We start from the raw sequence: 22,282 nt of genomic DNA on the forward strand, positions 1-22,282 counted from the left end.
ACCTCCCGGAGCAATCTCCCTGGCTGACCCGGACCGGGGTCTTCCCTCGCACCGTCGCTTGAGGCCCTTTCGCCTCTTTTTCTGACTCCTAGTGGGAGCTCAGCATGTGCCCATAGAAAGGAGGTCCTGGCCTCGGGCCTTCTCCCGGCTCCCAGAGTCCTCCACGGCTCTCGCCTCGTTAGGCGTCACTTAGCATACCCACGTTGTCCTCTTTCTAGCATTTGCATGCCCCGCCCCTTCCTGTCCTCTGCTTCTAGCCGGCTGGCCGGAAAGCCTGGCAGCCGGGGGATGCTGGGAATCAGGCCAGGATGCCCTGGACAGCTCCCCGACAGGAAGTGGCCGGCGCCTCGCCCTCGCCTACCCGGGACACTGCTCCCCTGTAGCCAAAGGCCTATAGATAAGGCTTGGCCGTTCGTGGCCGTTCGGGGACGGGCGGGGCGGGCAAAGAAGAAAAGTACTCTGTATTTTCCTTCATTGCTCAGAGAAGCCAAGGGCAGTGTCCACTTCTCTCCCTCCCTCCCTCCCTCCCTCCCTCCCTCCCTCCCTCCCTCCCTCCCCCTCTCTCTCTCTCTCTCTCTCTCTCTCTCTCTCTCCCTCCCTCCCTCTCTTTCCTCATCTCTTTCCGTCTCTACCTCGATCCTACTGACTTGCTGTAAAACTTCCTCAATTCGTTCCCCAGTGAAATGGATCCAAAAACGAAGGAAACTCCGATGCTGGAAAAGCAGTCTCCTTCTGACATTTTTCTCTTCCAAAGTGCAGCGTCTGGATGGAGAAGGAAATAGAAATAAAAAAAAGTTCCAGAAAACGTGAAAAATATATAAATAAATAAATAAAGCGCGTTTGCGGCACATCAATGACATAAATACATAAATAAAGCAAGACGCGGTGACCAGGGTGGTTTTATTCGCGCGCAAACACAGTAGCGCCACTTTACAGGGTTTCGTAGTGAAGCGCTACTTTCGTTTTCTCATCTATCTTTCAACAGCATTGTTTTCCCCGGGTGGGGAAGTGCACCATTCCTGGAGGTACTGCAATACCAGGTTGATGCGTGGAGTGGACAGAGCAAGCTCCTATTCCATCTCCCTGTTCCAAAAATCAATTTAATATATGGTCCCCAGATAGAGGACGTATCAGATATTAAACTGATAAGAACAGATACTACACTTGATCTTAGCCAAAAGGCCGAGAAGCGATAACCAGAATGGTGCCAGAATTCGCACCTCCCGGAGCAATCTCCCTGGCTGACCCGGACCGGGGTCTTCCCTCGCACCGTCGCTTGAGGCCCTTTCGCCTCTTTTTCTGACTCCTAGTGGGAGCTCAGCATGTGCCCATAGAAAGGAGGTCCTGGCCTCGGGCCTTCTCCCGGCTCCCAGAGTCCTCCACGGCTCTCGCCTCGTTAGGCGTCACTTAGCATACCCACGTTGTCCTCTTTCTAGCATTTGCATGCCCCGCCCCTTCCTGTCCTCTGCTTCTAGCCGGCTGGCCGGAAAGCCTGGCAGCCGGGGGATGCTGGGAATCAGGCCAGGATGCCCTGGACAGCTCCCCGACAGGAAGTGGCCGGCGCCTCGCCCTCGCCTACCCGGGACACTGCTCCCCTGTAGCCAAAGGCCTATAGATAAGGCTTGGCCGTTCGTGGCCGTTCGGGGACGGGCGGGGCGGGCAAAGAAGGAAAAGGACTCTGTATTTTCCTTCATTGCTCAGAGAAGCCAAGGGCAGTGTCCACTTCTCTGCCTCCCTCCCTCCCTCCCTCCCTCCCTCCCTCCCTCCCTCTCTCTCTCCCTCCGTCCCTCTCTTTCCTCATCTCTTTCCGTCTCTACCTCGATCCTACTGACTTGCTGTAAAAGTTCCTCAATTCGTTCCCCAGTGAAATGGATCCAAAAACGAAGGAAACTCCGATGCTGGAAAAGCAGTCTCCTTCTGACATTTTTCTCTTCCAAAGTGCAGCGTCTGGATGGAGAAGGAAATAGAAATAAAAAAAAGTTCCAGAAAACGTGAAAAATATATAAATAAATAAATAAAGCGCGTTTGCGGCACATCAATGACATAAATACATAAATAAAGCAAGACGCGGTGACCAGGGTGGTTTTATTCGCGCGCAAACACAGTAGCGCCACTTTACAGGGTTTCGTAGTGAAGCGCTACTTTCGTTTTCTCATCTATCTTTCAACAGCATTGTTTTCCCCGGGTGGGGAAGTGCACCATTCCTGGAGGTACTGCAATACCAGGTTGATGCGTGGAGTGGACAGAGCAAGCTCCTATTCCATCTCCCTGTTCCAAAAATCAATTTAATATATGGTCCCCAGATAGAGGACGTATCAGATATTAAACTGATAAGAACAGATACTACACTTGATCTTAGCCAAAAGGCCGAGAAGCGATAACCAGAATGGTGCCAGAATTCGCACCTCCCGGAGCAATCTCCCTGGCTGACCCGGACCGGGGTCTTCCCTCGCACCGTCGCTTGAGGCCCTTTCGCCTCTTTTTCTGACTCCTAGTGGGAGCTCAGCATGTGCCCATAGAAAGGAGGTCCTGGCCTCGGGCCTTCTCCCGGCTCCCAGAGTCCTCCACGGCTCTCGCCTCGTTAGGCGTCACTTAGCATACCCACGTTGTCCTCTTTCTAGCATTTGCATGCCCCGCCCCTTCCTGTCCTCTGCTTCTAGCCGGCTGGCCGGAAAGCCTGGCAGCCGGGGGATGCTGGGAATCAGGCCAGGATGCCCTGGACAGCTCCCCGACAGGAAGTGGCCGGCGCCTCGCCCTCGCCTACCCGGGACACTGCTCCCCTGTAGCCAAAGGCCTATAGATAAGGCTTGGCCGTTCGTGGCCGTTCGGGGACGGGCGGGGCGGGCAAAGAAGGAAAAGGACTCTGTATTTTCCTTCATTGCTCAGAGAAGCCAAGGGCAGTGTCCACTTCTCTGCCTCCCTCCCTCCCTCCCTCCCTCCCTCCCTCCCTCCCTCTCTCTCTCTCTCTCTCTCTCTCTCTCTCTCTCTCTCTCTCTCTCCCTCCCTCCCTCTCTTTCCTCATCTCTTTCCGTCTCTACCTCGATCCTACTGACTTGCTGTAAAACTTCCTCAATTCGTTCCCCAGTGAAATGGATCCAAAAACGAAGGAAACTCCGATGCTGGAAAAGCAGTCTCCTTCTGACATTTTTCTCTTCCAAAGTGCAGCGTCTGGATGGAGAAGGAAATAGAAATAAAAAAAAGTTCCAGAAAACGTGAAAAATATATAAATAAATAAATAAAGCGCGTTTGCGGCACATCAATGACATAAATACATAAATAAAGCAAGACGCGGTGACCAGGGTGGTTTTATTCGCGCGCAAACACAGTAGCGCCACTTTACAGGGTTTCGTAGTGAAGCGCTACTTTCGTTTTCTCATCTATCTTTCAACAGCATTGTTTTCCCCGGGTGGGGAAGTGCACCATTCCTGGAGGTACTGCAATACCAGGTTGATGCGTGGAGTGGACAGAGCAAGCTCCTATTCCATCTCCCTGTTCCAAAAATCAATTTAATATATGGTCCCCAGATAGAGGACGTATCAGATATTAAACTGATAAGAACAGATACTACACTTGATCTTAGCCAAAAGGCCGAGAAGCGATAACCAGAATGGTGCCAGAATTCGCACCTCCCGGAGCAATCTCCCTGGCTGACCCGGACCGGGGTCTTCCCTCGCACCGTCGCTTGAGGCCCTTTCGCCTCTTTTTCTGACTCCTAGTGGGAGCTCAGCATGTGCCCATAGAAAGGAGGTCCTGGCCTCGGGCCTTCTCCCGGCTCCCAGAGTCCTCCACGGCTCTCGCCTCGTTAGGCGTCACTTAGCATACCCACGTTGTCCTCTTTCTAGCATTTGCATGCCCCGCCCCTTCCTGTCCTCTGCTTCTAGCCGGCTGGCCGGAAAGCCTGGCAGCCGGGGGATGCTGGGAATCAGGCCAGGATGCCCTGGACAGCTCCCCGACAGGAAGTGGCCGGCGCCTCGCCCTCGCCTACCCGGGACACTGCTCCCCTGTAGCCAAAGGCCTATAGATAAGGCTTGGCCGTTCGTGGCCGTTCGGGGACGGGCGGGGCGGGCAAAGAAGGAAAAGTACTCTGTATTTTCCTTCATTGCTCAGAGAAGCCAAGGGCAGTGTCCACTTCTCTCCCTCCCTCCCTCCCTCCCTCCCTCCCTCCCTCCCTCCCTCCCTCCCCCTCTCTCTCTCTCTCTCTCTCTCTCTCTCTCTCTCCCTCCCTCCCTCTCTTTCCTCATCTCTTTCCGTCTCTACCTCGATCCTACTGACTTGCTGTAAAACTTCCTCAATTCGTTCCCCAGTGAAATGGATCCAAAAACGAAGGAAACTCCGATGCTGGAAAAGCAGTCTCCTTCTGACATTTTTCTCTTCCAAAGTGCAGCGTCTGGATGGAGAAGGAAATAGAAATAAAAAAAAGTTCCAGAAAACGTGAAAAATATATAAATAAATAAATAAAGCGCGTTTGCGGCACATCAATGACATAAATACATAAATAAAGCAAGACGCGGTGACCAGGGTGGTTTTATTCGCGCGCAAACACAGTAGCGCCACTTTACAGGGTTTCGTAGTGAAGCGCTACTTTCGTTTTCTCATCTATCTTTCAACAGCATTGTTTTCCCCGGGTGGGGAAGTGCACCATTCCTGGAGGTACTGCAATACCAGGTTGATGCGTGGAGTGGACAGAGCAAGCTCCTATTCCATCTCCCTGTTCCAAAAATCAATTTAATATATGGTCCCCAGATAGAGGACGTATCAGATATTAAACTGATAAGAACAGATACTACACTTGATCTTAGCCAAAAGGCCGAGAAGCGATAACCAGAATGGTGCCAGAATTCGCACCTCCCGGAGCAATCTCCCTGGCTGACCCGGACCGGGGTCTTCCCTCGCACCGTCGCTTGAGGCCCTTTCGCCTCTTTTTCTGACTCCTAGTGGGAGCTCAGCATGTGCCCATAGAAAGGAGGTCCTGGCCTCGGGCCTTCTCCCGGCTCCCAGAGTCCTCCACGGCTCTCGCCTCGTTAGGCGTCACTTAGCATACCCACGTTGTCCTCTTTCTAGCATTTGCATGCCCCGCCCCTTCCTGTCCTCTGCTTCTAGCCGGCTGGCCGGAAAGCCTGGCAGCCGGGGGATGCTGGGAATCAGGCCAGGATGCCCTGGACAGCTCCCCGACAGGAAGTGGCCGGCGCCTCGCCCTCGCCTACCCGGGACACTGCTCCCCTGTAGCCAAAGGCCTATAGATAAGGCTTGGCCGTTCGTGGCCGTTCGGGGACGGGCGGGGCGGGCAAAGAAGGAAAAGGACTCTGTATTTTCCTTCATTGCTCAGAGAAGCCAAGGGCAGTGTCCACTTCTCTGCCTCCCTCCCTCCCTCCCTCCCTCCCTCCCTCCCTCCCTCTCTCTCTCTCTCTCTCTCTCTCTCTCTCTCTCTCTCTCTCTCTCCCTCCCTCCCTCTCTTTCCTCATCTCTTTCCGTCTCTACCTCGATCCTACTGACTTGCTGTAAAACTTCCTCAATTCGTTCCCCAGTGAAATGGATCCAAAAACGAAGGAAACTCCGATGCTGGAAAAGCAGTCTCCTTCTGACATTTTTCTCTTCCAAAGTGCAGCGTCTGGATGGAGAAGGAAATAGAAATAAAAAAAAGTTCCAGAAAACGTGAAAAATATATAAATAAATAAATAAAGCGCGTTTGCGGCACATCAATGACATAAATACATAAATAAAGCAAGACGCGGTGACCAGGGTGGTTTTATTCGCGCGCAAACACAGTAGCGCCACTTTACAGGGTTTCGTAGTGAAGCGCTACTTTCGTTTTCTCATCTATCTTTCAACAGCATTGTTTTCCCCGGGTGGGGAAGTGCACCATTCCTGGAGGTACTGCAATACCAGGTTGATGCGTGGAGTGGACAGAGCAAGCTCCTATTCCATCTCCCTGTTCCAAAAATCAATTTAATATATGGTCCCCAGATAGAGGACGTATCAGATATTAAACTGATAAGAACAGATACTACACTTGATCTTAGCCAAAAGGCCGAGAAGCGATAACCAGAATGGTGCCAGAATTCGCACCTCCCGGAGCAATCTCCCTGGCTGACCCGGACCGGGGTCTTCCCTCGCACCGTCGCTTGAGGCCCTTTCGCCTCTTTTTCTGACTCCTAGTGGGAGCTCAGCATGTGCCCATAGAAAGGAGGTCCTGGCCTCGGGCCTTCTCCCGGCTCCCAGAGTCCTCCACGGCTCTCGCCTCGTTAGGCGTCACTTAGCATACCCACGTTGTCCTCTTTCTAGCATTTGCATGCCCCGCCCCTTCCTGTCCTCTGCTTCTAGCCGGCTGGCCGGAAAGCCTGGCAGCCGGGGGATGCTGGGAATCAGGCCAGGATGCCCTGGACAGCTCCCCGACAGGAAGTGGCCGGCGCCTCGCCCTCGCCTACCCGGGACACTGCTCCCCTGTAGCCAAAGGCCTATAGATAAGGCTTGGCCGTTCGTGGCCGTTCGGGGACGGGCGGGGCGGGCAAAGAAGGAAAAGTACTCTGTATTTTCCTTCATTGCTCAGAGAAGCCAAGGGCAGTGTCCACTTCTCTCCCTCCCTCCCTCCCTCCCTCCCTCCCTCCCTCCCTCCCTCCCTCCCCCTCTCTCTCTCTCTCTCTCTCTCTCTCTCTCTCTCCCTCCCTCCCTCTCTTTCCTCATCTCTTTCCGTCTCTACCTCGATCCTACTGACTTGCTGTAAAACTTCCTCAATTCGTTCCCCAGTGAAATGGATCCAAAAACGAAGGAAACTCCGATGCTGGAAAAGCAGTCTCCTTCTGACATTTTTCTCTTCCAAAGTGCAGCGTCTGGATGGAGAAGGAAATAGAAATAAAAAAAAGTTCCAGAAAACGTGAAAAATATATAAATAAATAAATAAAGCGCGTTTGCGGCACATCAATGACATAAATACATAAATAAAGCAAGACGCGGTGACCAGGGTGGTTTTATTCGCGCGCAAACACAGTAGCGCCACTTTACAGGGTTTCGTAGTGAAGCGCTACTTTCGTTTTCTCATCTATCTTTCAACAGCATTGTTTTCCCCGGGTGGGGAAGTGCACCATTCCTGGAGGTACTGCAATACCAGGTTGATGCGTGGAGTGGACAGAGCAAGCTCCTATTCCATCTCCCTGTTCCAAAAATCAATTTAATATATGGTCCCCAGATAGAGGACGTATCAGATATTAAACTGATAAGAACAGATACTACACTTGATCTTAGCCAAAAGGCCGAGAAGCGATAACCAGAATGGTGCCAGAATTCGCACCTCCCGGAGCAATCTCCCTGGCTGACCCGGACCGGGGTCTTCCCTCGCACCGTCGCTTGAGGCCCTTTCGCCTCTTTTTCTGACTCCTAGTGGGAGCTCAGCATGTGCCCATAGAAAGGAGGTCCTGGCCTCGGGCCTTCTCCCGGCTCCCAGAGTCCTCCACGGCTCTCGCCTCGTTAGGCGTCACTTAGCATACCCACGTTGTCCTCTTTCTAGCATTTGCATGCCCCGCCCCTTCCTGTCCTCTGCTTCTAGCCGGCTGGCCGGAAAGCCTGGCAGCCGGGGGATGCTGGGAATCAGGCCAGGATGCCCTGGACAGCTCCCCGACAGGAAGTGGCCGGCGCCTCGCCCTCGCCTACCCGGGACACTGCTCCCCTGTAGCCAAAGGCCTATAGATAAGGCTTGGCCGTTCGTGGCCGTTCGGGGACGGGCGGGGCGGGCAAAGAAGGAAAAGGACTCTGTATTTTCCTTCATTGCTCAGAGAAGCCAAGGGCAGTGTCCACTTCTCTGCCTCCCTCCCTCCCTCCCTCCCTCCCTCCCTCCCTCTCTCTCTCTCTCTCTCTCTCTCCCTCCCTCCCTCTCTTTCCTCATCTCTTTCCGTCTCTACCTCGATCCTACTGACTTGCTGTAAAACTTCCTCAATTCGTTCCCCAGTGAAATGGATCCAAAAACGAAGGAAACTCCGATGCTGGAAAAGCAGTCTCCTTCTGACATTTTTCTCTTCCAAAGTGCAGCGTCTGGATGGAGAAGGAAATAGAAATAAAAAAAAGTTCCAGAAAACGTGAAAAATATATAAATAAATAAATAAAGCGCGTTTGCGGCACATCAATGACATAAATACATAAATAAAGCAAGACGCGGTGACCAGGGTGGTTTTATTCGCGCGCAAACACAGTAGCGCCACTTTACAGGGTTTCGTAGTGAAGCGCTACTTTCGTTTTCTCATCTATCTTTCAACAGCATTGTTTTCCCCGGGTGGGGAAGTGCACCATTCCTGGAGGTACTGCAATACCAGGTTGATGCGTGGAGTGGACAGAGCAAGCTCCTATTCCATCTCCCTGTTCCAAAAATCAATTTAATATATGGTCCCCAGATAGAGGACGTATCAGATATTAAACTGATAAGAACAGATACTACACTTGATCTTAGCCAAAAGGCCGAGAAGCGATAACCAGAATGGTGCCAGAATTCGCACCTCCCGGAGCAATCTCCCTGGCTGACCCGGACCGGGGTCTTCCCTCGCACCGTCGCTTGAGGCCCTTTCGCCTCTTTTTCTGACTCCTAGTGGGAGCTCAGCATGTGCCCATAGAAAGGAGGTCCTGGCCTCGGGCCTTCTCCCGGCTCCCAGAGTCCTCCACGGCTCTCGCCTCGTTAGGCGTCACTTAGCATACCCACGTTGTCCTCTTTCTAGCATTTGCATGCCCCGCCCCTTCCTGTCCTCTGCTTCTAGCCGGCTGGCCGGAAAGCCTGGCAGCCGGGGGATGCTGGGAATCAGGCCAGGATGCCCTGGACAGCTCCCCGACAGGAAGTGGCCGGCGCCTCGCCCTCGCCTACCCGGGACACTGCTCCCCTGTAGCCAAAGGCCTATAGATAAGGCTTGGCCGTTCGTGGCCGTTCGGGGACGGGCGGGGCGGGCAAAGAAGGAAAAGGACTCTGTATTTTCCTTCATTGCTCAGAGAAGCCAAGGGCAGTGTCCACTTCTCTGCCTCCCTCCCTCCCTCCCTCCCTCCCTCCCTCCCTCCCTCTCTCTCTCCTCTCTCTCTCTCTCTCTCTCTCTCTCTCTCTCTCCCTCCCTCCCTCTCTTTCCTCATCTCTTTCCGTCTCTACCTCGATCCTACTGACTTGCTGTAAAACTTCCTCAATTCGTTCCCCAGTGAAATGGATCCAAAAACGAAGGAAACTCCGATGCTGGAAAAGCAGTCTCCTTCTGACATTTTTCTCTTCCAAAGTGCAGCGTCTGGATGGAGAAGGAAATAGAAATAAAAAAAAGTTCCAGAAAACGTGAAAAATATATAAATAAATAAATAAAGCGCGTTTGCGGCACATCAATGACATAAATACATAAATAAAGCAAGACGCGGTGACCAGGGTGGTTTTATTCGCGCGCAAACACAGTAGCGCCACTTTACAGGGTTTCGTAGTGAAGCGCTACTTTCGTTTTCTCATCTATCTTTCAACAGCATTGTTTTCCCCGGGTGGGGAAGTGCACCATTCCTGGAGGTACTGCAATACCAGGTTGATGCGTGGAGTGGACAGAGCAAGCTCCTATTCCATCTCCCTGTTCCAAAAATCAATTTAATATATGGTCCCCAGATAGAGGACGTATCAGATATTAAACTGATAAGAACAGATACTACACTTGATCTTAGCCAAAAGGCCGAGAAGCGATAACCAGAATGGTGCCAGAATTCGCACCTCCCGGAGCAATCTCCCTGGCTGACCCGGACCGGGGTCTTCCCTCGCACCGTCGCTTGAGGCCCTTTCGCCTCTTTTTCTGACTCCTAGTGGGAGCTCAGCATGTGCCCATAGAAAGGAGGTCCTGGCCTCGGGCCTTCTCCCGGCTCCCAGAGTCCTCCACGGCTCTCGCCTCGTTAGGCGTCACTTAGCATACCCACGTTGTCCTCTTTCTAGCATTTGCATGCCCCGCCCCTTCCTGTCCTCTGCTTCTAGCCGGCTGGCCGGAAAGCCTGGCAGCCGGGGGATGCTGGGAATCAGGCCAGGATGCCCTGGACAGCTCCCCGACAGGAAGTGGCCGGCGCCTCGCCCTCGCCTACCCGGGACACTGCTCCCCTGTAGCCAAAGGCCTATAGATAAGGCTTGGCCGTTCGTGGCCGTTCGGGGACGGGCGGGGCGGGCAAAGAAGGAAAAGTACTCTGTATTTTCCTTCATTGCTCAGAGAAGCCAAGGGCAGTGTCCACTTCTCTCCCTCCCTCCCTCCCTCCCTCCCTCCCTCCCTCCCTCCCTCCCTCCCTCCCTCCCTCTCTCTCTCTCTCTCTCTCTCTCTCTCTCTCTCCCTCCCTCCCTCTCTTTCCTCATCTCTTTCCGTCTCTACCTCGATCCTACTGACTTGCTGTAAAACTTCCTCAATTCGTTCCCCAGTGAAATGGATCCAAAAACGAAGGAAACTCCGATGCTGGAAAAGCAGTCTCCTTCTGACATTTTTCTCTTCCAAAGTGCAGCGTCTGGATGGAGAAGGAAATAGAAATAAAAAAAAGTTCCAGAAAACGTGAAAAATATATAAATAAATAAATAAAGCGCGTTTGCGGCACATCAATGACATAAATACATAAATAAAGCAAGACGCGGTGACCAGGGTGGTTTTATTCGCGCGCAAACACAGTAGCGCCACTTTACAGGGTTTCGTAGTGAAGCGCTACTTTCGTTTTCTCATCTATCTTTCAACAGCATTGTTTTCCCCGGGTGGGGAAGTGCACCATTCCTGGAGGTACTGCAATACCAGGTTGATGCGTGGAGTGGACAGAGCAAGCTCCTATTCCATCTCCCTGTTCCAAAAATCAATTTAATATATGGTCCCCAGATAGAGGACGTATCAGATATTAAACTGATAAGAACAGATACTACACTTGATCTTAGCCAAAAGGCCGAGAAGCGATAACCAGAATGGTGCCAGAATTCGCACCTCCCGGAGCAATCTCCCTGGCTGACCCGGACCGGGGTCTTCCCTCGCACCGTCGCTTGAGGCCCTTTCGCCTCTTTTTCTGACTCCTAGTGGGAGCTCAGCATGTGCCCATAGAAAGGAGGTCCTGGCCTCGGGCCTTCTCCCGGCTCCCAGAGTCCTCCACGGCTCTCGCCTCGTTAGGCGTCACTTAGCATACCCACGTTGTCCTCTTTCTAGCATTTGCATGCCCCGCCCCTTCCTGTCCTCTGCTTCTAGCCGGCTGGCCGGAAAGCCTGGCAGCCGGGGGATGCTGGGAATCAGGCCAGGATGCCCTGGACAGCTCCCCGACAGGAAGTGGCCGGCGCCTCGCCCTCGCCTACCCGGGACACTGCTCCCCTGTAGCCAAAGGCCTATAGATAAGGCTTGGCCGTTCGTGGCCGTTCGGGGACGGGCGGGGCGGGCAAAGAAGGAAAAGGACTCTGTATTTTCCTTCATTGCTCAGAGAAGCCAAGGGCAGTGTCCACTTCTCTGCCTCCCTCCCTCCCTCCCTCCCTCCCTCCCTCCCTCCCTCTCTCTCTCCCTCCCTCCCTCTCTTTCCTCATCTCTTTCCGTCTCTACCTCGATCCTACTGACTTGCTGTAAAAGTTCCTCAATTCGTTCCCCAGTGAAATGGATCCAAAAACGAAGGAAACTCCGATGCTGGAAAAGCAGTCTCCTTCTGACATTTTTCTCTTCCAAAGTGCAGCGTCTGGATGGAGAAGGAAATAGAAATAAAAAAAAGTTCCAGAAAACGTGAAAAATATATAAATAAATAAATAAAGCGCGTTTGCGGCACATCAATGACATAAATACATAAATAAAGCAAGACGCGGTGACCAGGGTGGTTTTATTCGCGCGCAAACACAGTAGCGCCACTTTACAGGGTTTCGTAGTGAAGCGCTACTTTCGTTTTCTCATCTATCTTTCAACAGCATTGTTTTCCCCGGGTGGGGAAGTGCACCATTCCTGGAGGTACTGCAATACCAGGTTGATGCGTGGAGTGGACAGAGCAAGCTCCTATTCCATCTCCCTGTTCCAAAAATCAATTTAATATATGGTCCCCAGATAGAGGACGTATCAGATATTAAACTGATAAGAACAGATACTACACTTGATCTTAGCCAAAAGGCCGAGAAGCGATAACCAGAATGGTGCCAGAATTCGCACCTCCCGGAGCAATCTCCCTGGCTGACCCGGACCGGGGTCTTCCCTCGCACCGTCGCTTGAGGCCCTTTCGCCTCTTTTTCTGACTCCTAGTGGGAGCTCAGCATGTGCCCATAGAAAGGAGGTCCTGGCCTCGGGCCTTCTCCCGGCTCCCAGAGTCCTCCACGGCTCTCGCCTCGTTAGGCGTCACTTAGCATACCCACGTTGTCCTCTTTCTAGCATTTGCATGCCCCGCCCCTTCCTGTCCTCTGCTTCTAGCCGGCTGGCCGGAAAGCCTGGCAGCCGGGGGATGCTGGGAATCAGGCCAGGATGCCCTGGACAGCTCCCCGACAGGAAGTGGCCGGCGCCTCGCCCTCGCCTACCCGGGACACTGCTCCCCTGTAGCCAAAGGCCTATAGATAAGGCTTGGCCGTTCGTGGCCGTTCGGGGACGGGCGGGGCGGGCAAAGAAGGAAAAGGACTCTGTATTTTCCTTCATTGCTCAGAGAAGCCAAGGGCAGTGTCCACTTCTCTGCCTCCCTCCCTCCCTCCCTCCCTCCCTCCCTCCCTCCCTCTCTCTCTCTCTCTCTCTCTCTCTCTCTCTCTCTCTCTCTCTCTCCCTCCCTCCCTCTCTTTCCTCATCTCTTTCCGTCTCTACCTCGATCCTACTGACTTGCTGTAAAACTTCCTCAATTCGTTCCCCAGTGAAATGGATCCAAAAACGAAGGAAACTCCGATGCTGGAAAAGCAGTCTCCTTCTGACATTTTTCTCTTCCAAAGTGCAGCGTCTGGATGGAGAAGGAAATAGAAATAAAAAAAAGTTCCAGAAAACGTGAAAAATATATAAATAAATAAATAAAGCGCGTTTGCGGCACATCAATGACATAAATACATAAATAAAGCAAGACGCGGTGACCAGGGTGGTTTTATTCGCGCGCAAACACAGTAGCGCCACTTTACAGGGTTTCGTAGTGAAGCGCTACTTTCGTTTTCTCATCTATCTTTCAACAGCATTGTTTTCCCCGGGTGGGGAAGTGCACCATTCCTGGAGGTACTGCAATACCAGGTTGATGCGTGGAGTGGACAGAGCAAGCTCCTATTCCATCTCCCTGTTCCAAAAATCAATTTAATATATGGTCCCCAGATAGAGGACGTATCAGATATTAAACTGATAAGAACAGATACTACACTTGATCTTAGCCAAAAGGCCGAGAAGCGATAACCAGAATGGTGCCAGAATTCGCACCTCCCGGAGCAATCTCCCTGGCTGACCCGGACCGGGGTCTTCCCTCGCACCGTCGCTTGAGGCCCTTTCGCCTCTTTTTCTGACTCCTAGTGGGAGCTCAGCATGTGCCCATAGAAAGGAGGTCCTGGCCTCGGGCCTTCTCCCGGCTCCCAGAGTCCTCCACGGCTCTCGCCTCGTTAGGCGTCACTTAGCATACCCACGTTGTCCTCTTTCTAGCATTTGCATGCCCCGCCCCTTCCTGTCCTCTGCTTCTAGCCGGCTGGCCGGAAAGCCTGGCAGCCGGGGGATGCTGGGAATCAGGCCAGGATGCCCTGGACAGCTCCCCGACAGGAAGTGGCCGGCGCCTCGCCCTCGCCTACCCGGGACACTGCTCCCCTGTAGCCAAAGGCCTATAGATAAGGCTTGGCCGTTCGTGGCCGTTCGGGGACGGGCGGGGCGGGCAAAGAAGGAAAAGTACTCTGTATTTTCCTTCATTGCTCAGAGAAGCCAAGGGCAGTGTCCACTTCTCTCCCTCCCTCCCTCCCTCCCTCCCTCCCTCCCTCCCTCCCTCCCTCCCCCTCTCTCTCTCTCTCTCTCTCTCTCTCTCTCTCTCCCTCCCTCCCTCTCTTTCCTCATCTCTTTCCGTCTCTACCTCGATCCTACTGACTTGCTGTAAAACTTCCTCAATTCGTTCCCCAGTGAAATGGATCCAAAAACGAAGGAAACTCCGATGCTGGAAAAGCAGTCTCCTTCTGACATTTTTCTCTTCCAAAGTGCAGCGTCTGGATGGAGAAGGAAATAGAAATAAAAAAAAGTTCCAGAAAACGTGAAAAATATATAAATAAATAAATAAAGCGCGTTTGCGGCACATCAATGACATAAATACATAAATAAAGCAAGACGCGGTGACCAGGGTGGTTTTATTCGCGCGCAAACACAGTAGCGCCACTTTACAGGGTTTCGTAGTGAAGCGCTACTTTCGTTTTCTCATCTATCTTTCAACAGCATTGTTTTCCCCGGGTGGGGAAGTGCACCATTCCTGGAGGTACTGCAATACCAGGTTGATGCGTGGAGTGGACAGAGCAAGCTCCTATTCCATCTCCCTGTTCCAAAAATCAATTTAATATATGGTCCCCAGATAGAGGACGTATCAGATATTAAACTGATAAGAACAGATACTACACTTGATCTTAGCCAAAAGGCCGAGAAGCGATAACCAGAATGGTGCCAGAATTCGCACCTCCCGGAGCAATCTCCCTGGCTGACCCGGACCGGGGTCTTCCCTCGCACCGTCGCTTGAGGCCCTTTCGCCTCTTTTTCTGACTCCTAGTGGGAGCTCAGCATGTGCCCATAGAAAGGAGGTCCTGGCCTCGGGCCTTCTCCCGGCTCCCAGAGTCCTCCACGGCTCTCGCCTCGTTAGGCGTCACTTAGCATACCCACGTTGTCCTCTTTCTAGCATTTGCATGCCCCGCCCCTTCCTGTCCTCTGCTTCTAGCCGGCTGGCCGGAAAGCCTGGCAGCCGGGGGATGCTGGGAATCAGGCCAGGATGCCCTGGACAGCTCCCCGACAGGAAGTGGCCGGCGCCTCGCCCTCGCCTACCCGGGACACTGCTCCCCTGTAGCCAAAGGCCTATAGATAAGGCTTGGCCGTTCGTGGCCGTTCGGGGACGGGCGGGGCGGGCAAAGAAGGAAAAGGACTCTGTATTTTCCTTCATTGCTCAGAGAAGCCAAGGGCAGTGTCCACTTCTCTGCCTCCCTCCCTCCCTCCCTCCCTCCCTCCCTCCCTCCCTCTCTCTCTCCCTCCGTCCCTCTCTTTCCTCATCTCTTTCCGTCTCTACCTCGATCCTACTGACTTGCTGTAAAAGTTCCTCAATTCGTTCCCCAGTGAAATGGATCCAAAAACGAAGGAAACTCCGATGCTGGAAAAGCAGTCTCCTTCTGACATTTTTCTCTTCCAAAGTGCAGCGTCTGGATGGAGAAGGAAATAGAAATAAAAAAAAGTTCCAGAAAACGTGAAAAATATATAAATAAATAAATAAAGCGCGTTTGCGGCACATCAATGACATAAATACATAAATAAAGCAAGACGCGGTGACCAGGGTGGTTTTATTCGCGCGCAAACACAGTAGCGCCACTTTACAGGGTTTCGTAGTGAAGCGCTACTTTCGTTTTCTCATCTATCTTTCAACAGCATTGTTTTCCCCGGGTGGGGAAGTGCACCATTCCTGGAGGTACTGCAATACCAGGTTGATGCGTGGAGTGGACAGAGCAAGCTCCTATTCCATCTCCCTGTTCCAAAAATCAATTTAATATATGGTCCCCAGATAGAGGACGTATCAGATATTAAACTGATAAGAACAGATACTACACTTGATCTTAGCCAAAAGGCCGAGAAGCGATAACCAGAATGGTGCCAGAATTCGCACCTCCCGGAGCAATCTCCCTGGCTGACCCGGACCGGGGTCTTCCCTCGCACCGTCGCTTGAGGCCCTTTCGCCTCTTTTTCTGACTCCTAGTGGGAGCTCAGCATGTGCCCATAGAAAGGAGGTCCTGGCCTCGGGCCTTCTCCCGGCTCCCAGAGTCCTCCACGGCTCTCGCCTCGTTAGGCGTCACTTAGCATACCCACGTTGTCCTCTTTCTAGCATTTGCATGCCCCGCCCCTTCCTGTCCTCTGCTTCTAGCCGGCTGGCCGGAAAGCCTGGCAGCCGGGGGATGCTGGGAATCAGGCCAGGATGCCCTGGACAGCTCCCCGACAGGAAGTGGCCGGCGCCTCGCCCTCGCCTACCCGGGACACTGCTCCCCTGTAGCCAAAGGCCTATAGATAAGGCTTGGCCGTTCGTGGCCGTTCGGGGACGGGCGGGGCGGGCAAAGAAGGAAAAGGACTCTGTATTTTCCTTCATTGCTCAGAGAAGCCAAGGGCAGTGTCCACTTCTCTGCCTCCCTCCCTCCCTCCCTCCCTCCCTCCCTCCCTCCCTCTCTCTCTCTCTCTCTCTCTCTCTCTCTCTCTCTCTCTCTCTCTCCCTCCCTCCCTCTCTTTCCTCATCTCTTTCCGTCTCTACCTCGATCCTACTGACTTGCTGTAAAACTTCCTCAATTCGTTCCCCAGTGAAATGGATCCAAAAACGAAGGAAACTCCGATGCTGGAAAAGCAGTCTCCTTCTGACATTTTTCTCTTCCAAAGTGCAGCGTCTGGATGGAGAAGGAAATAGAAATAAAAAAAAGTTCCAGAAAACGTGAAAAATATATAAATAAATAAATAAAGCGCGTTTGCGGCACATCAATGACATAAATACATAAATAAAGCAAGACGCGGTGACCAGGGTGGTTTTATTCGCGCGCAAACACAGTAGCGCCACTTTACAGGGTTTCGTAGTGAAGCGCTACTTTCGTTTTCTCATCTATCTTTCAACAGCATTGTTTTCCCCGGGTGGGGAAGTGCACCATTCCTGGAGGTACTGCAATACCAGGTTGATGCGTGGAGTGGACAGAGCAAGCTCCTATTCCATCTCCCTGTTCCAAAAATCAATTTAATATATGGTCCCCAGATAGAGGACGTATCAGATATTAAACTGATAAGAACAGATACTACACTTGATCTTAGCCAAAAGGCCGAGAAGCGATAACCAGAATGGTGCCAGAATTCGCACCTCCCGGAGCAATCTCCCTGGCTGACCCGGACCGGGGTCTTCCCTCGCACCGTCGCTTGAGGCCCTTTCGCCTCTTTTTCTGACTCCTAGTGGGAGCTCAGCATGTGCCCATAGAAAGGAGGTCCTGGCCTCGGGCCTTCTCCCGGCTCCCAGAGTCCTCCACGGCTCTCGCCTCGTTAGGCGTCACTTAGCATACCCACGTTGTCCTCTTTCTAGCATTTGCATGCCCCGCCCCTTCCTGTCCTCTGCTTCTAGCCGGCTGGCCGGAAAGCCTGGCAGCCGGGGGATGCTGGGAATCAGGCCAGGATGCCCTGGACAGCTCCCCGACAGGAAGTGGCCGGCGCCTCGCCCTCGCCTACCCGGGACACTGCTCCCCTGTAGCCAAAGGCCTATAGATAAGGCTTGGCCGTTCGTGGCCGTTCGGGGACGGGCGGGGCGGGCAAAGAAGGAAAAGTACTCTGTATTTTCCTTCATTGCTCAGAGAAGCCAAGGGCAGTGTCCACTTCTCTCCCTCCCTCCCTCCCTCCCTCCCTCCCTCCCTCCCTCCCTCCCTCCCCCTCTCTCTCTCTCTCTCTCTCTCTCTCTCTCTCTCCCTCCCTCCCTCTCTTTCCTCATCTCTTTCCGTCTCTACCTCGATCCTACTGACTTGCTGTAAAACTTCCTCAATTCGTTCCCCAGTGAAATGGATCCAAAAACGAAGGAAACTCCGATGCTGGAAAAGCAGTCTCCTTCTGACATTTTTCTCTTCCAAAGTGCAGCGTCTGGATGGAGAAGGAAATAGAAATAAAAAAAAGTTCCAGAAAACGTGAAAAATATATAAATAAATAAATAAAGCGCGTTTGCGGCACATCAATGACATAAATACATAAATAAAGCAAGACGCGGTGACCAGGGTGGTTTTATTCGCGCGCAAACACAGTAGCGCCACTTTACAGGGTTTCGTAGTGAAGCGCTACTTTCGTTTTCTCATCTATCTTTCAACAGCATTGTTTTCCCCGGGTGGGGAAGTGCACCATTCCTGGAGGTACTGCAATACCAGGTTGATGCGTGGAGTGGACAGAGCAAGCTCCTATTCCATCTCCCTGTTCCAAAAATCAATTTAATATATGGTCCCCAGATAGAGGACGTATCAGATATTAAACTGATAAGAACAGATACTACACTTGATCTTAGCCAAAAGGCCGAGAAGCGATAACCAGAATGGTGCCAGAATTCGCACCTCCCGGAGCAATCTCCCTGGCTGACCCGGACCGGGGTCTTCCCTCGCACCGTCGCTTGAGGCCCTTTCGCCTCTTTTTCTGACTCCTAGTGGGAGCTCAGCATGTGCCCATAGAAAGGAGGTCCTGGCCTCGGGCCTTCTCCCGGCTCCCAGAGTCCTCCACGGCTCTCGCCTCGTTAGGCGTCACTTAGCATACCCACGTTGTCCTCTTTCTAGCATTTGCATGCCCCGCCCCTTCCTGTCCTCTGCTTCTAGCCGGCTGGCCGGAAAGCCTGGCAGCCGGGGGATGCTGGGAATCAGGCCAGGATGCCCTGGACAGCTCCCCGACAGGAAGTGGCCGGCGCCTCGCCCTCGCCTACCCGGGACACTGCTCCCCTGTAGCCAAAGGCCTATAGATAAGGCTTGGCCGTTCGTGGCCGTTCGGGGACGGGCGGGGCGGGCAAAGAAGGAAAAGGACTCTGTATTTTCCTTCATTGCTCAGAGAAGCCAAGGGCAGTGTCCACTTCTCTGCCTCCCTCCCTCCCTCCCTCCCTCCCTCCCTCCCTCCCTCTCTCTCTCCCTCCGTCCCTCTCTTTCCTCATCTCTTTCCGTCTCTACCTCGATCCTACTGACTTGCTGTAAAAGTTCCTCAATTCGTTCCCCAGTGAAATGGATCCAAAAACGAAGGAAACTCCGATGCTGGAAAAGCAGTCTCCTTCTGACATTTTTCTCTTCCAAAGTGCAGCGTCTGGATGGAGAAGGAAATAGAAATAAAAAAAAGTTCCAGAAAACGTGAAAAATATATAAATAAATAAATAAAGCGCGTTTGCGGCACATCAATGACATAAATACATAAATAAAGCAAGACGCGGTGACCAGGGTGGTTTTATTCGCGCGCAAACACAGTAGCGCCACTTTACAGGGTTTCGTAGTGAAGCGCTACTTTCGTTTTCTCATCTATCTTTCAACAGCATTGTTTTCCCCGGGTGGGGAAGTGCACCATTCCTGGAGGTACTGCAATACCAGGTTGATGCGTGGAGTGGACAGAGCAAGCTCCTATTCCATCTCCCTGTTCCAAAAATCAATTTAATATATGGTCCCCAGATAGAGGACGTATCAGATATTAAACTGATAAGAACAGATACTACACTTGATCTTAGCCAAAAGGCCGAGAAGCGATAACCAGAATGGTGCCAGAATTCGCACCTCCCGGAGCAATCTCCCTGGCTGACCCGGACCGGGGTCTTCCCTCGCACCGTCGCTTGAGGCCCTTTCGCCTCTTTTTCTGACTCCTAGTGGGAGCTCAGCATGTGCCCATAGAAAGGAGGTCCTGGCCTCGGGCCTTCTCCCGGCTCCCAGAGTCCTCCACGGCTCTCGCCTCGTTAGGCGTCACTTAGCATACCCACGTTGTCCTCTTTCTAGCATTTGCATGCCCCGCCCCTTCCTGTCCTCTGCTTCTAGCCGGCTGGCCGGAAAGCCTGGCAGCCGGGGGATGCTGGGAATCAGGCCAGGATGCCCTGGACAGCTCCCCGACAGGAAGTGGCCGGCGCCTCGCCCTCGCCTACCCGGGACACTGCTCCCCTGTAGCCAAAGGCCTATAGATAAGGCTTGGCCGTTCGTGGCCGTTCGGGGACGGGCGGGGCGGGCAAAGAAGGAAAAGGACTCTGTATTTTCCTTCATTGCTCAGAGAAGCCAAGGGCAGTGTCCACTTCTCTGCCTCCCTCCCTCCCTCCCTCCCTCCCTCCCTCCCTCCCTCTCTCTCTCTCTCTCTCTCTCTCTCTCTCTCTCTCTCTCTCTCTCTCTCTCCCTCCCTCCCTCTCTTTCCTCATCTCTTTCCGTCTCTACCTCGATCCTACTGACTTGCTGTAAAACTTCCTCAATTCGTTCCCCAGTGAAATGGATCCAAAAACGAAGGAAACTCCGATGCTGGAAAAGCAGTCTCCTTCTGACATTTTTCTCTTCCAAAGTGCAGCGTCTGGATGGAGAAGGAAATAGAAATAAAAAAAAGTTCCAGAAAACGTGAAAAATATATAAATAAATAAATAAAGCGCGTTTGCGGCACATCAATGACATAAATACATAAATAAAGCAAGACGCGGTGACCAGGGTGGTTTTATTCGCGCGCAAACACAGTAGCGCCACTTTACAGGGTTTCGTAGTGAAGCGCTACTTTCGTTTTCTCATCTATCTTTCAACAGCATTGTTTTCCCCGGGTGGGGAAGTGCACCATTCCTGGAGGTACTGCAATACCAGGTTGATGCGTGGAGTGGACAGAGCAAGCTCCTATTCCATCTCCCTGTTCCAAAAATCAATTTAATATATGGTCCCCAGATAGAGGACGTATCAGATATTAAACTGATAAGAACAGATACTACACTTGATCTTAGCCAAAAGGCCGAGAAGCGATAACCAGAATGGTGCCAGAATTCGCACCTCCCGGAGCAATCTCCCTGGCTGACCCGGACCGGGGTCTTCCCTCGCACCGTCGCTTGAGGCCCTTTCGCCTCTTTTTCTGACTCCTAGTGGGAGCTCAGCATGTGCCCATAGAAAGGAGGTCCTGGCCTCGGGCCTTCTCCCGGCTCCCAGAGTCCTCCACGGCTCTCGCCTCGTTAGGCGTCACTTAGCATACCCACGTTGTCCTCTTTCTAGCATTTGCATGCCCCGCCCCTTCCTGTCCTCTGCTTCTAGCCGGCTGGCCGGAAAGCCTGGCAGCCGGGGGATGCTGGGAATCAGGCCAGGATGCCCTGGACAGCTCCCCGACAGGAAGTGGCCGGCGCCTCGCCCTCGCCTACCCGGGACACTGCTCCCCTGTAGCCAAAGGCCTATAGATAAGGCTTGGCCGTTCGTGGCCGTTCGGGGACGGGCGGGGCGGGCAAAGAAGGAAAAGTACTCTGTATTTTCCTTCATTGCTCAGAGAAGCCAAGGGCAGTGTCCACTTCTCTCCCTCCCTCCCTCCCTCCCTCCCTCCCTCCCTCCCTCCCTCCCTCCCCCTCTCTCTCTCTCTCTCTCTCTCTCTCTCTCTCTCCCTCCCTCCCTCTCTTTCCTCATCTCTTTCCGTCTCTACCTCGATCCTACTGACTTGCTGTAAAACTTCCTCAATTCGTTCCCCAGTGAAATGGATCCAAAAACGAAGGAAACTCCGATGCTGGAAAAGCAGTCTCCTTCTGACATTTTTCTCTTCCAAAGTGCAGCGTCTGGATGGAGAAGGAAATAGAAATAAAAAAAAGTTCCAGAAAACGTGAAAAATATATAAATAAATAAATAAAGCGCGTTTGCGGCACATCAATGACATAAATACATAAATAAAGCAAGACGCGGTGACCAGGGTGGTTTTATTCGCGCGCAAACACAGTAGCGCCACTTTACAGGGTTTCGTAGTGAAGCGCTACTTTCGTTTTCTCATCTATCTTTCAACAGCATTGTTTTCCCCGGGTGGGGAAGTGCACCATTCCTGGAGGTACTGCAATACCAGGTTGATGCGTGGAGTGGACAGAGCAAGCTCCTATTCCATCTCCCTGTTCCAAAAATCAATTTAATATATGGTCCCCAGATAGAGGACGTATCAGATATTAAACTGATAAGAACAGATACTACACTTGATCTTAGCCAAAAGGCCGAGAAGCGATAACCAGAATGGTGCCAGAATTCGCACCTCCCGGAGCAATCTCCCTGGCTGACCCGGACCGGGGTCTTCCCTCGCACCGTCGCTTGAGGCCCTTTCGCCTCTTTTTCTGACTCCTAGTGGGAGCTCAGCATGTGCCCATAGAAAGGAGGTCCTGGCCTCGGGCCTTCTCCCGGCTCCCAGAGTCCTCCACGGCTCTCGCCTCGTTAGGCGTCACTTAGCATACCCACGTTGTCCTCTTTCTAGCATTTGCATGCCCCGCCCCTTCCTGTCCTCTGCTTCTAGCCGGCTGGCCGGAAAGCCTGGCAGCCGGGGGATGCTGGGAATCAGGCCAGGATGCCCTGGACAGCTCCCCGACAGGAAGTGGCCGGCGCCTCGCCCTCGCCTACCCGGGACACTGCTCCCCTGTAGCCAAAGGCCTATAGATAAGGCTTGGCCGTTCGTGGCCGTTCGGGGACGGGCGGGGCGGGCAAAGAAGGAAAAGGACTCTGTATTTTCCTTCATTG

The 22,282-nt window shown here is 52.8% G+C and overlaps 18 non-coding genes across 18 annotated transcripts; all 18 read right to left on the reverse strand.

The window, feature by feature from the left end:
- Window positions 1–1,003: 1,003 nt before the first annotated feature.
- LOC146816973 (U2 spliceosomal RNA) lies at window positions 1,004–1,194 on the reverse strand. The gene has a single exon (XR_014964652.1). It is a non-coding gene; the product is annotated as a U2 spliceosomal RNA (small nuclear RNA).
- Window positions 1,195–2,188: 994 nt separating this feature from the next.
- LOC146816974 (U2 spliceosomal RNA) lies at window positions 2,189–2,379 on the reverse strand. Its single transcript, XR_014964653.1, has one exon. It is a non-coding gene; the product is annotated as a U2 spliceosomal RNA (small nuclear RNA).
- Window positions 2,380–3,409: 1,030 nt separating this feature from the next.
- LOC146816975 (U2 spliceosomal RNA) lies at window positions 3,410–3,600 on the reverse strand. The gene has a single exon (XR_014964654.1). It is a non-coding gene; the product is annotated as a U2 spliceosomal RNA (small nuclear RNA).
- A 1,028-nt stretch (window positions 3,601–4,628) lies between these two features.
- On the reverse strand, window positions 4,629–4,819 carry LOC146816976 (U2 spliceosomal RNA). Its single transcript, XR_014964656.1, has one exon. It is a non-coding gene; the product is annotated as a U2 spliceosomal RNA (small nuclear RNA).
- A 1,030-nt stretch (window positions 4,820–5,849) lies between these two features.
- LOC146816977 (U2 spliceosomal RNA) lies at window positions 5,850–6,040 on the reverse strand. Its single transcript, XR_014964657.1, has one exon. It is a non-coding gene; the product is annotated as a U2 spliceosomal RNA (small nuclear RNA).
- A 1,028-nt stretch (window positions 6,041–7,068) lies between these two features.
- LOC146816978 (U2 spliceosomal RNA) lies at window positions 7,069–7,259 on the reverse strand. Its single transcript, XR_014964658.1, has one exon. It is a non-coding gene; the product is annotated as a U2 spliceosomal RNA (small nuclear RNA).
- A 1,004-nt stretch (window positions 7,260–8,263) lies between these two features.
- LOC146816979 (U2 spliceosomal RNA) lies at window positions 8,264–8,454 on the reverse strand. The gene has a single exon (XR_014964659.1). It is a non-coding gene; the product is annotated as a U2 spliceosomal RNA (small nuclear RNA).
- A 1,029-nt stretch (window positions 8,455–9,483) lies between these two features.
- LOC146816980 (U2 spliceosomal RNA) lies at window positions 9,484–9,674 on the reverse strand. Its single transcript, XR_014964660.1, has one exon. It is a non-coding gene; the product is annotated as a U2 spliceosomal RNA (small nuclear RNA).
- Window positions 9,675–10,708: 1,034 nt separating this feature from the next.
- LOC146816981 (U2 spliceosomal RNA) lies at window positions 10,709–10,899 on the reverse strand. The gene has a single exon (XR_014964661.1). It is a non-coding gene; the product is annotated as a U2 spliceosomal RNA (small nuclear RNA).
- Window positions 10,900–11,893: 994 nt separating this feature from the next.
- Window positions 11,894–12,084, reverse strand: LOC146816982 (U2 spliceosomal RNA). The gene has a single exon (XR_014964662.1). It is a non-coding gene; the product is annotated as a U2 spliceosomal RNA (small nuclear RNA).
- Window positions 12,085–13,114: 1,030 nt separating this feature from the next.
- LOC146816983 (U2 spliceosomal RNA) lies at window positions 13,115–13,305 on the reverse strand. Its single transcript, XR_014964663.1, has one exon. It is a non-coding gene; the product is annotated as a U2 spliceosomal RNA (small nuclear RNA).
- Window positions 13,306–14,333: 1,028 nt separating this feature from the next.
- LOC146816984 (U2 spliceosomal RNA) lies at window positions 14,334–14,524 on the reverse strand. The gene has a single exon (XR_014964664.1). It is a non-coding gene; the product is annotated as a U2 spliceosomal RNA (small nuclear RNA).
- Window positions 14,525–15,518: 994 nt separating this feature from the next.
- On the reverse strand, window positions 15,519–15,709 carry LOC146816985 (U2 spliceosomal RNA). Its single transcript, XR_014964665.1, has one exon. It is a non-coding gene; the product is annotated as a U2 spliceosomal RNA (small nuclear RNA).
- A 1,030-nt stretch (window positions 15,710–16,739) lies between these two features.
- On the reverse strand, window positions 16,740–16,930 carry LOC146816986 (U2 spliceosomal RNA). Its single transcript, XR_014964667.1, has one exon. It is a non-coding gene; the product is annotated as a U2 spliceosomal RNA (small nuclear RNA).
- A 1,028-nt stretch (window positions 16,931–17,958) lies between these two features.
- LOC146816987 (U2 spliceosomal RNA) lies at window positions 17,959–18,149 on the reverse strand. Its single transcript, XR_014964668.1, has one exon. It is a non-coding gene; the product is annotated as a U2 spliceosomal RNA (small nuclear RNA).
- A 994-nt stretch (window positions 18,150–19,143) lies between these two features.
- LOC146816988 (U2 spliceosomal RNA) lies at window positions 19,144–19,334 on the reverse strand. Its single transcript, XR_014964669.1, has one exon. It is a non-coding gene; the product is annotated as a U2 spliceosomal RNA (small nuclear RNA).
- Window positions 19,335–20,370: 1,036 nt separating this feature from the next.
- Window positions 20,371–20,561, reverse strand: LOC146816989 (U2 spliceosomal RNA). The gene has a single exon (XR_014964670.1). It is a non-coding gene; the product is annotated as a U2 spliceosomal RNA (small nuclear RNA).
- A 1,028-nt stretch (window positions 20,562–21,589) lies between these two features.
- On the reverse strand, window positions 21,590–21,780 carry LOC146816990 (U2 spliceosomal RNA). The gene has a single exon (XR_014964671.1). It is a non-coding gene; the product is annotated as a U2 spliceosomal RNA (small nuclear RNA).
- Window positions 21,781–22,282: the final 502 nt, after the last annotated feature.

This window comes from Triturus cristatus, chromosome 6 (assembly GCF_964204655.1).
Source record: "Triturus cristatus chromosome 6, aTriCri1.1, whole genome shotgun sequence".
Lineage (NCBI taxonomy): Eukaryota > Metazoa > Chordata > Amphibia > Caudata > Salamandridae > Triturus > Triturus cristatus.